Source organism: Pseudophryne corroboree, chromosome 1 (genome assembly GCF_028390025.1).
Source record: "Pseudophryne corroboree isolate aPseCor3 chromosome 1, aPseCor3.hap2, whole genome shotgun sequence".
Lineage (NCBI taxonomy): Eukaryota > Metazoa > Chordata > Amphibia > Anura > Myobatrachidae > Pseudophryne > Pseudophryne corroboree.
In genome coordinates this window covers 797,177,268-797,197,977 of record NC_086444.1, presented here as the reverse complement: position 1 = coordinate 797,197,977, position 20,710 = coordinate 797,177,268, and the positions used below count along the sequence as shown (strand labels likewise).

General features: G+C 45.0%; 1 long non-coding RNA gene and 1 pseudogene across 1 annotated transcript; one reads left to right on the top strand and one right to left on the bottom strand.

Annotated features, from left to right (window-relative positions):
• Positions 1-6,303: 6,303 nt before the first annotated feature.
• On the bottom strand, positions 6,304-6,422 carry LOC134950745 (5S ribosomal RNA; annotated as a pseudogene).
• A 5,439-nt stretch (positions 6,423-11,861) lies between these two features.
• LOC134946670 (uncharacterized) lies at positions 11,862-14,896 on the top strand. Its single transcript, XR_010182327.1, has 2 exons — positions 11,862-12,269; positions 14,219-14,896. It is a non-coding gene; the product is annotated as an uncharacterized LOC134946670 (long non-coding RNA).
• The last annotated feature ends 5,814 nt before the right edge of the window (positions 14,897-20,710 follow it).

The following is a 20,710-nucleotide window of genomic DNA, read 5'->3' as shown; positions in this document are numbered from 1 at the left end:
GGGTGTGTGTGTGTACAGCAGGTATATACTGTATGTGTGTATGGAGGGAGTACATAGGGCATGTATAGGTATATACACATAGTGTGGGGAAGGGAGGAGGTGCTGCAGCCGCTGTGTACTGCGGGTCACTTGCTTGTCTCCGTCTTCCGGCGGCGGCTCCCCGCTCTCATCCTACCCGGGTGGCTCCGTCCTCCGCTGCCACCGCCTCACAGTCATCCTACTCGGGCGGCTCCGTCCTCCTCTGCCGCCGCCTCACAGTCATCCTACCCGGGCGGCTCCATCCTCCGCTGCCTCACAGTGACTGGTCGAGCCTCCTGCCGCCGCGGCCGTTACCCGTCCTCCTCCTCCAGGCAATCATACAGTGGCCAGTTGCCTGCTTTTTCCTCCTATAGCTTAGGCCAGATCTGTGACTCTGATTCCGCCCAGCGTTAGCAAATGAGGCACAAAGTCACAGATCTGGGCTAATATATAGGAGATAGCGGTCCTAATACTGAGCCTTGTGGCACACCACTTAGCACTTCAGTCCAATTTGAAAAAGATCCATTAACGATAACGCGCTGCTCCCTATTATCTAACCAATTTTTGACCCAAGTGCATATTGTGCTTCCTAGCCCTATTTCATGTAGCTTGTAGATACGTCGCATGTGTGGTACAGTGTCGAAAGCTTTGGCAAAGTCTAAAAAATTACATCCACCTCTTTACCTTGATCGAGGTTTGCACTTACTGTTTCAGAAAAGCCAAGTAAGTTGGTTTGACAGGATCTGTCCTTCACAAATCCATGTTGATTCCTTATAATGACCTTATTGGCTTCAATGAACTTCTGAATACTATCCCTTAGAATACCTTCCAATACTTTCCCCACTATAGATATAAGACTAACTGGTCTAGAATTAATTACCTGGTGCAGCTTTACTTCCCTTTTGAATGTAGGCACTACTTCCGCTATACGCCAGTCTTTGGGAACCATACCTGATATTACTGAATCCTTAAAGATCAAAAATAGCCGTTTTGCAAGTTCAGAGTGAAGCTCCATTAGAACCCTTGGGTGAATTCCATCGGGACCCGGTGACTTATTAATCTTTAAACGTTTTAATTGGTCACAGACTACCTTCTCGCTTAAATAAGTACCTATCAGTGGGATATTCTCATTATTGAGATTGTGTGTTAGTCCCTGAATTGGGTCCTCTCCAGTAAATACTGTTGAAAAAAACTCATTGAGTGTGTCCGCTATGTCATTATCATTTTTGCTTAAGACTCCCAACTTGTCTTTTAAAGGGCCTATACCTTCCTTCTTTAATCTCTTGCTATTAATGTATTTAAAGAATTTTTTGGGATTCGCTTTGCTTTACTTTGCTACTAGTTTTTCAGTTTCTACTTTAGCCGCTCTTATTTCCTTTTTGCTTATTTTGTTACAGTGCTTATAGTGCTGAAATTACTTTCCCGTCAGATTTGTATTCTCTAAATGCTCGCCTTTTCTTGCCCATAAGATCCTTTATCTTTTTGTTAAGCCACATTGGTTTATGATTTTTAGTTTTTTTGCTGTTCGTAGGAATACATTTGAGAGTATTTTTAGCTAGCAGGGATTTTAGTACATCCCATTTCTCCGTGGTATTTTTTCCTAAAAACAAACCTTCCCATTCAATATCCCTGAAAAATACCCTCATCATTTCAAAGTTGGCTTTGCTAAAGTTTAGACTCCTAGTTGAGCCAGTATAGGACTGTTTATGAAAACTGATGTTTTTACTGTTTACACTGTGATCAGCTTGTGTGTCCATCGGACACACATAGCTGATCACTCCGCCGGGTCCCCGCTCAGCTTTCTCTGCCAGGGGCAGAGAAAGCAGGGCAAATGCCACAGTATCGCAGTGCTGCCCTGTGAACCCTGAGCTGGTGAGATTATCACAGGGCACACTGCGGTATTTTATCACATTTTTGGGGGGGAATGCGATGTGGGTTACTAAAAAAAGTGAATTAAAGGGATTGGAGCAGTTTTTCATGAAAACTGCTCCAAATGCCCTTTAATACATTCAGGTGATACTAAAATAATGTGAAAAGGGTGTGAAAACACCTTTTTTCACATTATTTTAGTAAAAATAATGTTAATAAATAGACCCCTAAGGCTGTAATGTGTTCTCATGTTCTAAGACAGTACCTTGTGTTCCGGGTTGGACTGGCCATTTTGTACTTCTGTCAAATGGCAGTGGCCCGATGGGCCGGTACGACCACACAGAGAGCGGGACTGGCCAAGCAGCACGGCCTTCCGACTCTCTGCTCTGACGCTGGCTGCTTTTGTGGTACCCACGTGTGGGATACCCCTACTGTCCCCCTACTAGTTTTCATAACAGCCAGCGCTGCCTGCAGGGACCTGTCAGCTACATAGGCACTGACAGTGTAGAGATCCCCTGCCCCAGTTGCCTAGCAACAACATGCGGGAAGAGCCGTGATGGAGGGCACCAGGACCCAGGAAAACCGTACTGCTGGTCTGCCCAGGCGCGGGAACCTGGAGTGTCAGGATTGGAAGGGAAGCTGCGCGCCAAGAAGAAGAGGAGGGCAGAGAGTGATCCGGCGCACGGGAGCACGGCCGCGGGAGAAGAGAGGAAGCCGCCTCAGGGAAAGAGATAGGGTATTGAGATGATGTTTAATATATGCAATTGCTCCAAGTGAGAATCGAGTTATAGCGGTGAGTGATATTTTCGGTGCAATAAATGGTTGTCACCGCCCCCATGTGTAGTGGTCCTCGAGTATATTGTGTTTGGGTTGTCCTTCCGGGGTTCTCCTGGTTCTTCTGCCCCAGCCTTACAGGTGACGGAAAGAATAGTCGCTGGCCTCGACATCGTTGAAGAGTGGATACGGCCGAACACGAAGACGACCGAGCTTCAGGTACGAACCCACTTTAGAGCGATATCACACTTTCATACAGAAAGACGGGGGCCTGCATCTAGTCCAGACCCCCCCCCCCCCCCCGACTCATTGCACGCCCCTGTGAATCGCCCCCTCCACCATGGCCATGGCCCCCTTGTCATGCGCGTGACTGCTGTGCATGTCACAGTGATGTGCTGGGGCTGCTGCATGGCCCCAGTCTGTCCCTGCTTGTGTTCCATGCAAAATTCACCATCATTTCCAATGACTCAGATTCCTGATGTCTCCAAATTGAAAAGTTAGCCTGGCTGTGGCTTGAAATAATATACTGGGCCTGACTCTGAGTCGGACTCAGGGGAGTGATTATTTTTATTCTGCACATGCGTCTAAGTCTCACTGCACATGCGTCCAGATTCCGTGCGCGCTGAGCCACAGTTGCGATTGAGGCGCACGACTGGGTTGCAAAGATCCCTGGTTGAGCCTTATCCTGTGAAAATCTAATATACCATAATTGCCATACGCCATATTAGGTATCACTTATTAAGCAGACATTTATCTGGTGCCCAGACTAATATGCAGACATATACTGTATATGATGCTCAGTGTAACATGCAGACCAGTGGCGGAACTTGTAAATTGTGGGCATAGGTGCAAAAATATATTTTGACCCTCCTCCACCCTAACTCAAGCCCACAATATGCCACACGGCAGTGGGTGACAGGCAGAGGGTGACAGCGTAAGGCAGAGTGAGGCAAAGGGTGGCAACAGAAGGCAAGGGGAGGCAGACGGTGACAGTGGAATGCAGGGGAGGCAAAGTGTGGCCGGGGTAGGCAGAGGGTGACAGGAGGAGGGTAACAGGGAGAGACAGTGGGCGACAGGGAGAGGCAGTGGGTGACAGGGGAAGGGTAACAGAGAGAGACAGTGGGTGACATGGAAAGACAGTGGGTGACAGGGGTACAAGCACAATATCCTGTGTGGTGTGGAGAGAAAGGGGTGTGTTCCTTGGTGGGGGCAGGAACACAATGGTTTCTGCTCTATCTGTGAGAGGGGCCCCCTTCCGAGTTTGGCACTCGGTCAGGCAGATGCTGACAGTGCCAGTTACACTGGGTGTGAGCTGCCTTTAATTCACAGACAGCAGTGACTCAGAAATAAATAATGTACAGCTGTCTGGTAATAATTATTAGAAGTATGTGGCTGTGATCATCAGTGCTGATAGGTGGCAGGACTTATCTATCAGTCTGATACACACAAGGTCAACCCTGCCTACCTAAGGTAAGTAGCAGGTCCCTCAGACAGTGGGGCCCACCCCCCTCTCTGACTGGGCCATTCATCCGACATTGCTCAAAATAGTCTGTGAGGGAGCCAGGAGATAACACATTGCTGGTCTGGGCAGCAGAGTGCCCCTTAGTCCACAGTGCCCCGGTGCAATGCACCTGCTGCACCAATGGTAGTTCTGCATCTGATGCAGACTCTGTCGTATCTAATATCTTGTGTCAAATCTAACATGTTGCCCGTGACTTTATGCTAAGTATGATAATCAGACCCTCAGCTGGCTCGAGGTCAAATATAGACAAAAAAAATGTCAGATAAAGAACTGTAGTTGCAGAGTCTGCAAACTTTGTGTTTGCCAGTCAGTGATGTCGTAGGTTATGCCTGCATAAAGGTCTGGTTCAATGACAGGGGGTACTAAGGGGACACCTGTAGCGGGCCCAAAGGTTCTAAGGGGCCCTGAGTTTTGGATGTTCCCCAACCACGCCGGGGACACATACCACTGGTATATACTGTATGAGTATTTACTGTAGAACAGCACGGTTTCGGTACAACAGTTGGAACAAAAGAAAACATAAGTACAGTAACAAACACCCCCTCACCCCCCAGGTATCCCCTGTGCTGTAGAAGAAGGAAACCTACAGAAGTACGCATGCACAAGAGGATGCACAATGGTGGGTGTTGTGAAATGAGGTTTGCAGCCCTTTCCCCTTTGATCCAACCTCAGAGCAAGTGCTGCACCAACAAACCAGAGTGCTTTCCCTCTGAACAACAGCATGGTTTTGTGGCTTCAGAGAAAAAGCTAAGGGGTCTATTCATGAAACAGTGAAAAGAGTGGAGAAGTGAGTCTGTGGAGAAGTTGCCCATGGCAACCAATAAGCTGCTCCGTACAATTGTATTGCATGCAAATGATAAATGTTACTCCAATGCTGATTGGTTGCCATGGGCAACTTCTCCACTGGCTCACTTCTCCACCCTTTTCACTGCTTCATAAATAGACCCCTCAATCACTCCAATTTTTTTTTCACTTTACATTATTCAAGTGTAATGAAATAAGCTATTTCTAAGTCCATTTTCCAGAAACAAGTAATGTTACAATATAAAAAAGTATTTTATTCCTGCTCAGAGGCTAATTAAAATATTAAGCAGGCCCAAGCAGAGCAGGAACAGTGCAATCCAACAATAAAAATGTATTTTACCTATTTTGAGACAAAGCTACAGACTGTAATGAGGTGTGACTAATGGATAATAATTTATACTGTATCTAACCCTATTTACTGTGGTCACAGTATTATTGCACAGATATATTTATGCTGATGCAGAGTGAGACCAACATCATCTTGTGTAGAGACGGGATGGAGGAGGGCTGAGGCATTCTGATATATGCCATGTATGGAAGCTGAGATCTGAATGAGGCTCGGGCATTGGGTGGCATGGCCAAATCCAGGAGACATATCCACGCCCCCTATAAAAGTGCAAGTGCGCTGCATAAGACAGAGGTTCATGAACAAGGTTGTGACTCCGCACTAGTCCTGAGGTTTCAGAGATAATTTATTAAACCAGAATTACGTTCATATGTATGGTAGGTACCTACAAATATTAGTGCCTGGTGGTGCACCCAGAGTCAGGAAAAAACTAGAGAAAAAACAACTTTGCAGAAGACTCTTGTGTGGGTGCACTCTTGTTTTCGTTATATGATTGTAGATTAAAACATAGCTTTTATTAATTCATTTAAAATAAATCTTCACTCTTATACTCCACCATGTTTGGTTAATAGGATATATTTATATCTCAATGCACTCAAAGTGCTTCAAAAAATTGGAAATGTTCTGGTTAGTCTATCACCAAAAGACTTGTAGGGGGATGTAGCACTATAGTTCTACATCCATTCCTAACCAACCAGTACAAGCGAAGCTTGTTTTAATGAGACCTCAATGGGTCAAAATTAATCGGACCAGTTTTATCAAGAGTATGTGTCGTAGCAGAATTATATACATATATTGGGGTTGCCTGCTAATTGCCCCCGTATTTTACAAGACAATAAGTTTTGCTAATGTTTTGGCTTTGGATATCTAGCAGAAAAGAGAAGAAAAACAGAAGAGAAGGGGGAAAAGAAAAAGGGGGGGAGAGAAAAAGTGGTGATCCTGCTGTTGGTATCTGGTCGGAGGGGGTCATCGATTACAACACCGGGTATTCCCTGGGGGTCTCCCTCACAGGTACTGACCCAGCCCACCACCGTTTTGCTTCCAAGATCGGACGAGATCGGGCTCTGTCGGCGGGGTATGGTAGTAAGTTTTGACGCAATTGGTCGACCCACCAATGAGAGTGCACCGATTAGAGATTTCAGAAAAAGGCAAATGCGGATCTGCTGTCTACGTTAGACACAGGTTTTCACCTGTGAATCATAAATGAGAGTCCGCTGATATAAGAAAAAATTTTTGAGGCTGCAGATGAAGATAAAGGTAAGTTTTTTAGGGTAAGAGTACACGATCAGTATATGCTAGATGTGACTTGTGTTAAAATAACACCAGTTGATCCCACCTATAACCGCCATGTGTTGTGCCGCTAGGCAGGGAACATTAAGAGATCGATGTCACAGAGATCATGTGTTATTTACAATAGGTACTGACAATTTGTTTGATAATTTAGACATACATATATTATATCTAAAATCTCTGCTGTGAGCTAGAAGGGACTGAAGGGGCTAAAGCACATATCCCAAGAGAGACTCCCCCAAGAAGAAAAAGTTTTTTTATATATGATTATGATTGCAACCCAAAATATGGGGCTGTTGCACTAGGAAAGACAAATATTAGGGGGGAAGTGTGTCCAATCAAACAAAAATGTCATCTGCTCTCTGGTTATCTATATGGTAACAGATAATGATAAACGATATGAGCAAAAAATATACAAAAGAGAGGGTAGACAGGTACATTTCTCATGTCCCGTCTATAGCAGGCAAAAAATGATACTGTATCTATCTGAAAACATCTGAATAGGTTTGATATTTGTTAATTGATATTAGTTACAACAAGTTTGAACAAAGTTTCTATATGGAAAGAATGATACAGAAAAAATACCAGCCCCTGCCCAGGTCCCTGGGTCAGTCTGGAGTCAGACAGATCTGCATCATACTCCTGATGTCCGTGGTCAGAGGAGGAAAACGCGTTTTACCCGTCTTGCGGGCTTGTTCACTTCCAATGCTGTTAATTGGGGTGATAAGTCAGGTTTAAATACCTGTTGCTGAGAGCCCAGCCAATCACTGGGATCCGTGATTCAGCCGCCTGATTGGTTACAGGCAAATTGCTTAGGCCTGCGGAAGTGACGTTCTTCCACTGGTTGCTAAGTTACCATCAAGTGTTTATGTGTTGCTGGAGTGCCGTGTATGAATATAAAATAGTGTCCTGGCTTTTTGTCACTGCGCCTCCAGACTCACTAATGGCCGCATCGCTGGTCCCCTTAGTATCTCCCCCGGCAATCCAGGCAGGGACAGCACATGTAGTTGGATAAATGCCTAGGTGTCCCGTTGCCAGGCATTGCCAGGTCTCCCCGGCTTCAGAAAGTGACGTCACCACGTCTCCACGGCTTTCGGGCAGAGACGATACGTCACATCCGGTGGTGCCTGAGCGTCTGGTTGCCTGGCGACCGGGAGGTAGGGGTGTCAATATCCGTGGAGGCGAATAGGTATAGGGCACTCCATTGCACTGTGCCTATCAGTAAGAGGTCCTAGTGCTGATATAAAGAGGAAAAAGAGGGAAAAACAGACATACACAGTAAACGATACATGAAAAAAGGGGATGTATAAAGGTACAGAAAAGATTATACCTCCGTACTTGGTATAAGGACGCCTGCTGTGCATAAAGGATAGGTATATATTGTATTCCCGGCTGTCCGGGTAAGGGTGATAGGGTATTGTCCTTTGGTATAGGTCTAACATTCATGAGTGGGTGGGGAGGGATTATTCATAGGTCTAAGAAATTGGGCTTGTTGTTATAGGATTTGCTATGCCCCGGTGGCCCCCGTTGTTGGCATGTGTTATATTTTTAAACAAGCAGGGTAGGGCCATGTATAGACATGGCAAGTTATATAACTTATTGCATGGTATTGGGCCCAGATCAGGGTATAGGGCTATATCTGTTATAGCCACTTAGGTAGAAATATTATGTCTTTTATATAAGACATGAGTAATTGGTTTTTGCAAGTATTAATTAAAATAGGGGTTGTCACCATCAAGGTGGTGGTAATATAATACCACCACTTTGATGGTGACAACCCCTAAGTATTAATTAAAATAGGGGTTGTCACCATCAAGGTGGTGGTAATATAATACCACCACCTTGATGGTGACAACCCCTATTTTAATTAATACTTGCAAAAACCAATTACTCATGTCTTATATAAAAGACATAATATTTCTACCTAAGTGGCTATAACTGAGATATAGCCCTATACCCTGATCTGGGCCCAATACCATGCAATAAGTTATATAACTTGCCATGTCTATACATGGCCCTACCCTGCTTGTTTAAAAATATAACACATGCCAACAACGGGGGCCACCGGGGCATAGCAAATCCTATAACAACAAGCCCAATTTCTTAGACCCATGAATAATCCCTCCCCACCCACTCATGAATGTTAGACCTATACCAACGGACAATACCCTATCATCCTTACCCGGACAGCCGGGAATACAATATATACCTATCCTTTATGCACAGCAGGCATCCTTATACCAAGTACGGAGGTATAATCTTTTCTGTACCGTTATACATCCCCTTTTTTCATGTATCGTTTACTGTGTATGTCTGTTTTTCCCTCTTTTTCCTCTTTATATCAGCACTAGGACCTCTTACTGATAGGCACAGTGCAATGGAGTGCCCTATACCTATTCGCCTCCACGGATATTGACACCCCTACCTCCCGGTCGCCAGGCAACCAGACGCTCAGGCACCACCGGATGTGACGTATCGTCTCTGCCCGAAAGCCGGGGAGACGTGGTGACGTCACTTTCTGAAGCCGGGGAGACCTGGCAATGCCTGGCAACGGGACACCTAGGCATTTATCCAACTACATGTGCCGTCCCTGCCTGGATTGCCGGGGGAGATACTAAGGGGACCAGCGATGCGGCCATTAGTGAGTCTGGAGGCGCAGTGACAAAAAGCCAGGACACTATTTTATATTCATACAAGGCACTCCAGCAACACATAAACACTTGATGGTAACTTAGCAACCAGTGGAAGAACGTCACTTCCGCAGGCCTAAGCAATGTGCCTGTAACCAATCAGGCGGCTGAATCACGGATCCCAGTGATTGGCTGGGCTCTCAGCAACAGGTATTTAAACCTGACTTATCACCCCAATTAACAGCATTGGAAGTGAACAAGCCCGCAAGACGGGTGAAACGCGTTTTCCTCCTCTGACCACGGACATCAGGAGTATGATGCAGATCTGTCTGACTCCAGACTGACCCAGGGACCTGGGCAGGGGCTGGTATTTTTTCTGTATCATTCTTTCCATATAGAAACTTTGTTCAAACTTGTTGTAACTAATATCAATGAACAAATATCAAACCTATTCAGATGTTTTCAGATAGATACAGTATCATTTTTTGCCTGCTATAGACGGGACATGAGAAATGTACCTGTCTACCCTCTCTTTTGTATATTTTTTGCTCATATCGTTTATCATTATCTGTTACCATATAGATAACCAGAGAGCAGATGACATTTTTGTTTGATTGGACACACTTCCCCCCTAATATTTGTCTTTCCTAGTGCAACAGCCCCATATTTTGGGTTGCAATCATAATCATATATAAAAAAACTTTTTCTTCTTGGGGGAGTCTCTCTTGGGATATGTGCTTTAGCCCCTTCAGTCCCATCTAGCTCACAGCAGAGATTTTAGATATAATATATGTATGTCTAAATTATCAAACAAATTGTCAGTACCTATTGTAAATAACACATGATCTCTGTGACATCGATCTCTTAATGTTCCCTGCCTAGCGGCACAACACATGGCGGTTATAGGTGGGATCAACTGGTGTTATTTTAACACAAGTCACATCTAGCATATACTGATCGTGTACTCTTACCCTAAAAAACTTACCTTTATCTTCATCTGCAGCCTCAAAAAAAATTTCTTATATCAGCGGACTCTCATTTATGATTCACAGGTGAAAACCTGCGTCTAACGTAGACAGCAGATCCGCATTTGCCTTTTTCTGAAATCTCTAATCGGTGCACTCTCATTGGTGGGTCGACCAATTGCGTCAAAACTTACTACCATACCCCACCGACAGAGCCCGATCTCGTCCGATCTTGGAAGCAAAACGGTGGTGGGCTGGGTCAGTACCCGTGAGGGAGACCCCCAGGGAATACCCGTGGTTGTAATCGATGACCCCCTCCGACCAGATACCAACAGCAGGATCACCACTTTTTCTCTCCCCCCTTTTTCTTTTCCCCCTTCTCTTCTGTTTTTCTTCTCTTTTCTGCTAGATATCCAAAGGCAAAAAATTAGCAAAACTTATTGTCTTGTAAAATACGGGGGCAATTAGCAGGCAACCCCGATATATGTATATAATTCTGCTACGACACATACTCTTGATAAAACTGGTCCGATTAATTTTGACCCATTGAGGTCTCATTAAAACAAGCTTCGCTTGTACTGGTTGGTTAGGAATGGATGTAGAACTATAGTGTCTACATCCCCCTACAAGTCTTTTGGTGATAGACTAACCAGAACATTTCCAATTTTTTGAAGCACTTTGAGTGCATCGAGATATAAATATATCCTATTAACCAAACATGGTGGAGTATAAGAGTGAGGATTTATTTAAAATGAATTAATAAAAGCTATGTTTTAATCTACAATTATATAACGAAAACAAGAGTGCACCCACACAAGAGTCTTCTGCAAAGTAGTTTTTTCTCTAAGACAGAGGTTCCCAAACTGTGTGCCGTGGCTACCTGGGGTGTCTCGGGACACTTGCAGGGGTGCCCTGTGTTGGTGGTCCAGGACCAATTCAAATTATTCATGGTCAATATAATAGGCAAAACCAGTGCTGGTGGCTGCCAGTCATAAAATATGTGGCCAAACAGAAGAAAATCTTGTCCCTCACCACACAACTGACCCTAAGGATGACATATAAACGCAATCTACTTAATGTAATATTTCTGTCTAAATTTCTAAATAAGAAATTTTTGGCCTGGGGTGCCGTGAAAAAAATTCTGATATTCTAGGGTGCCGTGATTCAAAAAAGTTTGGAAACCACTGGCATAAGGGAGCATTTGTAATTAGTTACCCGCCCCCCCCCCCCCCCTCCAATGTCTCTTATGCCAAGTAAAACAAGGTTGTGTCCACATGGTTGCGAACAGAAGCAGACACAGAGACACATGCAGGCCCGACGACAGGAGGGGTCATAGGGGACACCCGTACCAGGCCCTAAGAATCTGGCACAGAAAAATGGGGCCAGCCCTTCACTATGAGAGAGGCACCTCAGCAGGCAGCAACAGCAGGGGAGCAGCCAGCATGAAGTAACACCACCTTCCATAGCTTCACTGCCGAGCCTAACCGGGAAGGGAGAGAGATGTTGTGTTGACTCTTATGGCAAATATGATGTTTAACTAACAGAATCCTAATACTTCTGACTGAGGTCAGTGCCATAAGCAGTGCTTTATCCTTAATTGAGTTTATTGCGGATACACTGTAACATTAAAAATCAGTGAAAGCACAGTGAACATTGGGTTTATACAAAGTCACACATAATCAAAGATCAATACGGAAACCCTGCCATAAAATAATAACTCATATTCTAATGTGAATGTAATAACTTTAAATAAGGAGTGATATCACATTTCCCTTATGTCAGTCACACAAAAGACAGGAGCCTCAAACCAGTGGCCAGTGTAGTGGAGTCTGTGAGGTCATGCTGTGATGTCATAATGGGCCTCAAACCAGAAAGAACCAGTGCTGGCTGGCCTGGTGGGGTCTGTGAGGTCATGCTGTGATGTCATAATGGTATCAACTGCCTATATCCCGGCATGGCTGCTGCCTCCCTCATTCTCCTTCAATACCTGGAGACACAAAGCTCACCGGCAGGAGTAGAAACAACTGGCAGGAGAAACATACTTGGCTGAGGTTAGTAACTGGACAAAGACAAGAGCAGCTTAGTTAGATGTGGCAGCAGACTTAGATGCCCATTTATCAGCTATTCAAAACCTGTTGCATATGTGCTCCAGTCAATCAGCTCCCAGCTGTCATGTGTTTAAAAATGACAGTTGGGAGCTGATTGACTGGAGCAACATTTATCATACGGAATGAGTTTTAAACAGCTAAAAATCATTGATAAATGGGCAACAAGAATCAGAGGGGAATAGAAATGATTGCTTTAATGATTTAATAAGACAGAAAATAGGATACAGATACTGCACATTAAACTGGAAACAAATACATAGAAAATGAAATTATGTCATAGCTGGTGCTTATTTAAATAATACTATCATGTTTTATTTAAAATGTTTTGTATTATACATGTGTATGTTAGTTTATTATAGTGGTCACTGAGGTTTTCCATGATGGTTTCATCTTCTGCCACTGAAGCCAAACTACGGAGCTATTTATGTACTGAGAAATCCTCACCGCTCTCCTGGTTTCCTTATTACACACTGAGCCATAGAGTACATCAGCAATACATGGCCACCATTAATAGTAAAAAAAGAAATATTTGAAGGGGACTTATCCTGCGCTTCTTGATAGGATCACCGTCACACTAGGCTCCCAGAAGTGTTTGGGCTCATATGGATGGCATATAAAAGAGAATATCGTATATAGTGACGTACAATTTTACTCATCCATATAACAAATAACAATACAGTGACAATAAACACAGGTTAAAAACATTCCATGTTTGGCATAAAATAGCAGCAATGGTTAAAAATGGCTCAATGGCCTGGACTGGATTAAGAGGAGAAATGGAAAATTACCAGAATGATTTGAACTGCATGAGCAGTTCAAAAACAGCTTGCGGGTTTTTAGTGGGACAGGGGAACCCGGGAATCACTTTACACCTTGAAAAAGACCTCTGTATGAGGTTGAAACGCGTTGGTGGAGACAGGACAGTGAGCTGAGGAGTAGCGGAGGACTGACCAGTGCAGTACAGCGAGGTATAGGGGATTCCCGGGTTCCCCTGTCCCACTAAAAACCCGCAAGCTGTTTTTGAACTGCTCATGCAGTTCAAATCATTCTGGTAATTTTCCATTTCTCCTCTTAATCCAGTCCAGGCCATTGAGCCATTTTTAACCATTGCTGCTATTTTATGCCAAACATGGAATGTTTTTAACCTGTGTATATTGTCACTGTATTGTTATTTGTTATATGGATGAGTAAAATTGTACGTCACTATATACGATATTCTCTTTTATATGCCATCCATATGAGCCCAAACACTTCTGGGAGCCTAGTGTGACGGTGATCCTATCAAGAAGCGCAGGATAAGTCCCCTTCAAATATTTCTTTTTTTGCATGTACACCACTGGGTGAAGGAATTGGGAACCTTCTACTGAAGGGGGTGTGTCCAGCTGCTATATTAGTGCGCACTAAGAATTTTCCTAAAATTCTGTTTTTCACCATTAATAGTAATCTAGGGGGAGATCTCTCATCCCTTCTAATGAGGGGAGGTGTTGCCTATAGCAACAATCCGATGTTAACTACTGTATCATTGCATGGAGTATACTAGATAAATATTAGCTAGAAGATAATTGGTTGCTATGGGCAACAGCTCCATTTATACTCTTTGGAAGGTTTGATAAGTCTGAAAATATTAGGGAAGGCAGAAAGTAGGTTTATGTCGGACACCGCAGATGATTTTACAAATTCCAACAATGAAAGTGTTCTCAGCTTACATAAGTATAATAGTAACCGGTGAAATGGACTGTCCAGAAAGGCCATTATACAGCTTACAGTTTCAGGTTCTAGTTGAACTTAAATATGAATGTATATCCCTAAATACTGTAGTAGATGTTACTTACAATTGTAAATGCATTGCAAGGCATCTAACACTGTCTACTCTTCATCTTTCTCCACATCAGCGCTATGGCCCCGAGATGGATGATCACACTGTGGGAGTCGATAACTGCCTGCTGTCCATGCAGAAGATACAGGAGCTGGAATGCTCAGAGAAGAGATGCCCACTTGCCTCGCCATACCAGGCTTGAGGAAGAAATGCCTCCAACCAAGCCAGTGGGTTATGATCACTCTGATGGCAGTTTATCCAAAAAACTATCTCCCAGTGAGAAGAACAAGGATCGCCAGATTAAAGTCCTCGATCTCATTAACAAACAGTTAGTCAAGGAGAACAACTTGTTAGCGGCAGAAAACACCTTATTAAAACTGAAGGTTGAAATGCTTAAAGACACGCTAACGAAGGTCATAGAGCTGTTGTAGGCCCCTGTGTAACTCCGCCGCTGTTACGGAGGCTCACCCAGTAGCTGACCAGTAACCATGGATTCTTATCTTTATGCACTCACCTATTAGAGCAGGGGGAAATATGCACTGAGAGGTTTCTGTAATCTTCTAATCGAAAAGGAGCGACCTTTCTTTTTTGAAGTCTGCAGAAATCTGTCAGTGTGTATTTTCCACCTTTTCTCACCTTCTCTAATAGGTAAGTACATAAAAACAGTGATCCATGGCCAACATCTACTGGTTACAGCTTACTGTGGTTATACCTGGTAGTTAATCTTTACATCATTAAAGAGCCAGAGCAAAGATATTGTCTTCAGTGCATTCTTGTCTCTATTTAATGTAGTTGTAGTGAGAAATATATTGTATGTCTAGCTAAATATATAACTATGATAATTATTCATAATATAAAAAAATATTCCATTATCACCAGTAAGGGGTGGGTGTAAGTCCCGATACTAATGGTGACTGTGGATGGAGATACTCGGCGGGACGTGCTTCTGTGTGAAGACAAACAGATAACCGGCATATACGGCGGATATATGCATTACATACATAGTAACATAGTATCTAAGGTTGAAAAAAGACAATTGTCCATCGAGTTCAACCTATTTGTGGTCTCCTATGCAGGATTATTTGGTCTAAAATTTTGACTGATGCTGATGTCTGCCATAGCGTTCTATCCCTCTTTTTATAGTAACTATAGTGCGTGACTATGCACCATAACCCTGGATATCCTTATCCATTAGGAATTTATCTAACCCATTCTCAAAGGTGTTGACTGAGTCCGCCATTAAAACTCCCTCAGGCAGGGAATTCCAAAGACATATTGTCCTTACCGTGAAAAAGCCTTTACGCTGTATTGTGCGGAATCTTCTCTCCTCTAACCTGAGCGAGTGTCCACGAGTCCTCTGTGTTGATCTAACCGAAAACAGGTCCCGCTCTGTGTATTGTTCCCTTATATATTTGTAGATGTTGATCATGTTGCCTCTTAGTCTCCTCTTTTCCAGTGTAAACGTGCCTAGTCTTGCAAGCCTTTCCTCGTATTCCAGTGTCTCCATGCCATTAATTAGTTTGGTCGCCCGCCTCTGAACCTTTTCTAGCTCCAGGATATCCTTTTTGTAGTATGGTGCCCAGAATTGTACACAATATTCAAGGTGTGGCCTCACTAGTGATTTATATAACGGGAGTATAACGCTCTCGTCCCTTGCATCAATTCCCCATTTTATGCATGCTAATATCTTATTAGCCTTCTTTGCTGCAATCCTACTTTGGGTACTGCTGCTTAGTTTGCTATCTAAAAGAACACCTAAGTCCTTTTCCAGTACAGAATCCCCTAATGTTACCCCATTTCGCATTAACTTAAACTTGTCTGTATTGAAGCGCATTCTCCATTTCGCTGCCCATGCTTCTAATTTAACTAAGTTGTTCTGAAGCGATTCAGCATCCTCCTCCGTATTTATAGCCTTACACAATTTGGCATCATCTGCAAAAATTGACACCATGCTCTCTAGACCTTCTGTTAGGTCATTAATGAAAATATTGAACAACTAGGTGATTCATCGCGCCCTATGGGCGATGTTCACATCGTTGCAAGGGGCTGCGCCCCTTTAACCCCTGAACGCCTTTCTGGCATCCAATAATTGTATTATATGGAGTATTACCATTGCACGACGAAAGGGAGTCCGATGGGGAGGGGGCGGGGTAGTGGGGGATGTGGATGGGAGAGGGGTCCGGATGCGCTGCGGTTGGGGAGGGGCAGGTGTCGCAGATGGGGGGAGGGGTTCCGGAGGTGCTGCGGGTGGGGAAGGGGGGGTTCTGTGGGTGGGTTAGGGGGTCTGGAGTTCGCCACAGGTTGGGGAGGGGCGGGTGTAGGGGTGTCATGGATGGGGGAGGAGGTCTGTGGGCACTGCGGGTGGGGGAAGGGCCAGGTGCGGGGTCCCATGGGTGGGGGAAGGGTGAGTGTGGGAGTATAATGGGGTATAGATAATAGGGTGGGGTACACTGTAGCGGGTATATATAATGGGGATGGGTACACTGTGTGGGGTATATATAATGGGGATGGATACACTGTGGGGGAGTATATATAATGGGGATGGGTATACGTTGGGGGGAATATATAACGGGGATGGGTACACGTTGAGGGGTATATGTAATGGGGATGGGTACACTGTGGTGGGTATATGTAATGGGGAAGGGGTATGTATAATGGGGTCGGGGTATCGGGGGAGACTTCCTGCCGCGGATCCCTCACCTTACCTGGCCAGCTTGCCTCTCGACATCCCGCTGGCTTTAGCTTCTCCTTCTCGGTCCCGCATGCAGGTGGCGCTAGAGCTGTCACTGGGTCAGTCCGGGGACTGGCATGAGGCCTACACCGCCACCCAGCCTGGAGTCTGAGGATGCAGCCGGGGTACAGCGGGAAACACGGAGTGGAGGCCATCTGGGCTGGGAGAGGAGTCAGCAGGGAGAGCGGAATCCAGCAGCCAGGGCACAGGGACCACAGAGCTGCCCCCACCCGGGATATATACAGGGGGCATCCAGTCCTACACATAGCCCCATACTCTGGGGGTTACAGTGCTGCCAGTACCGCATGCTGGGGGTTATAGCAGGGACGTGCGGTGAGGTGTTTGGCCAGATATTTGCCCAGATTTGTGACTCATTTCCTAACTTTGTGTGACTCCGCCCAGCGCTATACACTGAGTCACAGATGTGGGCAAATATAATGGAGATGGGGGGGGGGGCAGGGGGAGATGTGTGTACAGCAGGTATATATATATATATATTTATATATATATATATATATATATACATGGGGGGTAGATGTGTGTACAGCAGGTATATAGATGTGGAGGGAGTACATAGGGCAGGTATATATGAGCGGGGGGGTATATAGGGCAGGCACAGGTAGGTATGAGTGTACAGCAGGTATATATGTGTGTATGGAGTGGGTACGCAGGGCAGGCAGGTATGTGTGTGCGTGTGGGTATGATGTGTGTACAGTAGGTATATATGTGTATGTGGAGGGGTAGATGTGTGTGTACAGCAGGTATATACATGTGTGGGGAGTAGATGTGTGTACAGCAGGTATATATGTGGGGGGGTAGATGTGTGCACAGCAGGTATATATGTGTCTGTGGAGGGAGAGCATAGGGCAGGTAGGTACGTGTATGTGGGCACATAGGGCAGGTAGGTATGTGTGTGCGCGTACATAGGGCAGGTATATATGAGTGGGGGGTAGATGTTTGTACAGCAGGCATATAGATGTGTGGAGGGAGTACAGAGGGCAGGTATATTAGAGTGGTGGGGTATATAGGGCAGGCATAGGTAGGTATGAGTGTGCAGCAGGTATATGTGTGTGTATGGAGTGGGTACATAGGGCAGGCAGGTATGTGTGTGTGGAGGGTAGATGTGTGTACAGCAGGTATATATATGTGTGTGTAGGGGGTAGATGTGTGTACAGCAGGTATATATATGTGTGAGGGGTAGATGTGTGTACAGCAGGTATATATATGTGTTTGGGGATAGATGTGCGTACAGCACGTATATATTTATGTGTGTGTGTGTGTGGAGGGGGAAAGATGTGTATACAGCAGGTATATATATGTGTGTGGGGGGGTATGTGTACAGCAGGTATCTATATATATATGTGTGTGTGTGGGGGGGGGGGTAGATGTGTGTACAGCAGGTATATATATATATATATATGTAGAAAAAATATATATACAGCGCCACTTGTGGGATGGATTCCAAAGTTATGTCTAACTGATTAAAAAAGAGAAAATCTTTAAAAACACACACACTACCTTGTAATAGGTGTCTGCCACCCCCTAAAAATGCAATGCTGGTAGAGTAATGCTAAAAAGTATGGAAAAAGTGGGGGATAGGGGTACCGGCGACCTGTGTTGTTTAAAAAGTATGTACTAAAAAACTTTGAATTTATGTGCCAAAAAATATATATATAAAAATAAACAAATTTTAATAAAATATAAAAGTTAATAGATAAAAAGTACAAATTTTCAAGAGATAAAAGTATATAAATATAAGGTAGGAGATTAGACTTAGCTTTAAAAATAGGCAGGGGGTCAGTGCAGGGAACCTATATATGTGTGTGTGTGTGTGTGTGTGTGTGTGTGTGTGTGTGTGTGTGTGTGTGTGTGTGTGTGTGTGTGTGTGTGTGTGTGTGTGTGTGGGGTGGGTGTGTGTACGGGTGGTCTTCTGTTTGCCGGCGGTCGGGCTCCCGGCGCTCAGTATACCGGCGCCGGGAGCCCGACCGCCGGCATACCGACACTTATTTTCCCTCGTGGGGGTCCACGACCCCCATAGAGGGAGAATAAAATAGTGTGGCGCGCGTAGCGCGCCACCGTGCCCGTAGCGTGGCGAGCGCAGCGAGCCCGCAAGGGGCTCATTTGCGCTCGCCAAGCTGTCGGTAAGCCGGCGGTCGGGCTCCCGGCGCCGGGATGCTGGTCGCCGGGAGCCCGACCGCCGGCCAGCCGTAGTGAACCCTGTGTGTACAGCAGGTATATACTGTATGTGTGTATGGAGGGAGTACATAGGGCATGTACAGGTATATACACATAGTGTGGGGAAGGGAGGAGGTGCTGCAGCCGCTGTGTACTGCGGGACACTTGCTTGTCTCCGTCTTCCGGCGGCGGCTCCCCGCTCTCATCCTACCCGGGTGGCTCCGTCCTCCGCTGCCACCGCCTCACAGTCATCCTACCCCGGCGGCTCCGTCCTCTGCCGTCGCCTCACAGTCATCCTACTCGGGCGGCTCCGTCCTCCGCTGCCGCCGCCTCACAGTCATCCTATCCGGGCGGCTCCATCCTCCGCTGCCTCACAGTGACTGGTCGAGCCTCCTGCCGCCGCGGCCATTACCCGTCCTCCTCCTCCAGGCAATCATACAGTGGCCAGTTGCCTGCTTTTTCCTCCTATAGCTTAGGCCAGATCTGTGACTCTGATTCCGCCCAGCGTTAGCAAATGAGGCACAAAGTCACAGATCTGGGCTAATATATAGGAGATAGCGGTCCTAATACTGAGCCTTGTGGCACACCACTTAGCACTTCAGTCCAATTTGAAAAAGATCCATTAACGATAACGCGCTGCTCCCTATTATCTAACCAATTTTTGACCCAAGTGCATATTGTGCTTCCTAGCCCTATTTCATGTAGCTTGTAGATACGTCGCATGTGTGGTACAGTGTCGAAAGCTTTGGCAAAGTCTAAAAAATTACATCCACCTCTTTACCTTGATCGAGGTTTGCACTTACTGTTTCAGAAAAGCCAAGTAAGTTGGTTTGACAGGATCTGTCCTTCACAAATCCATGTTGATTCCTTATAATGACCTTATTGGCTTCAATGAACTTCTGAATACTATCCCTTAGAATACCTTCCAATACTTTCCCCACTATAGATATAAGACTAACTGGTCTAGAATTAATTACCTGGTGCAGCTTTACTTCCCTTTTTGAATGTAGGCACTATTTCCGCTATACGCCAGTCTTTGGGAACCATACCTGATATTACTGAATCCTTAAAGATCAAAAATAGCCGTTTTGCAAGTTCAGAGTGAAGCTCCATTAGAACCCTTGGGTGAATTCCATCGGGACCCGGTGACTTATTAATCTTTAAACGTTTTAATCGGTCACAGACTACCTCCTCGCTTAAATAAGTACCTATCAGTGGGATATTCTCATTATTGAGATTGTGTGTTAGTCCCTGAATTGGGTCCTCTCCAGTAAATACTGTTGAAAAAAACTCATTGGGGGAAATTTACTAAGATTCGTATTTTCAAGATTCAGGTCAAAGTTCAATCACGAATGACATCGACAGTGTAAAATTGCAACTTTTTGAATTGATTACGACTAATTTACTAAGCTGTCGTATTCGTGTTTTTCTTTTGTTCCGATGTCGATGTCATTCGTGGTTTTCTGCTGTATAATGCGGCCGCGTTTGTAGTTTCGCGGCCGCGTTTTTGGTTTTTTTTACGACTGCGTCACATGTCTGTTACGGCAGTGATTTAGAAATTGCTGCCGCGTTTTTAGTCCTAAGTTTCGTTTTTGTCACGCGTCCGTGATTGGTTGTATTCGTGAAGGAGGAGTGTCTGTGCATATTACTATAAAACCGCCC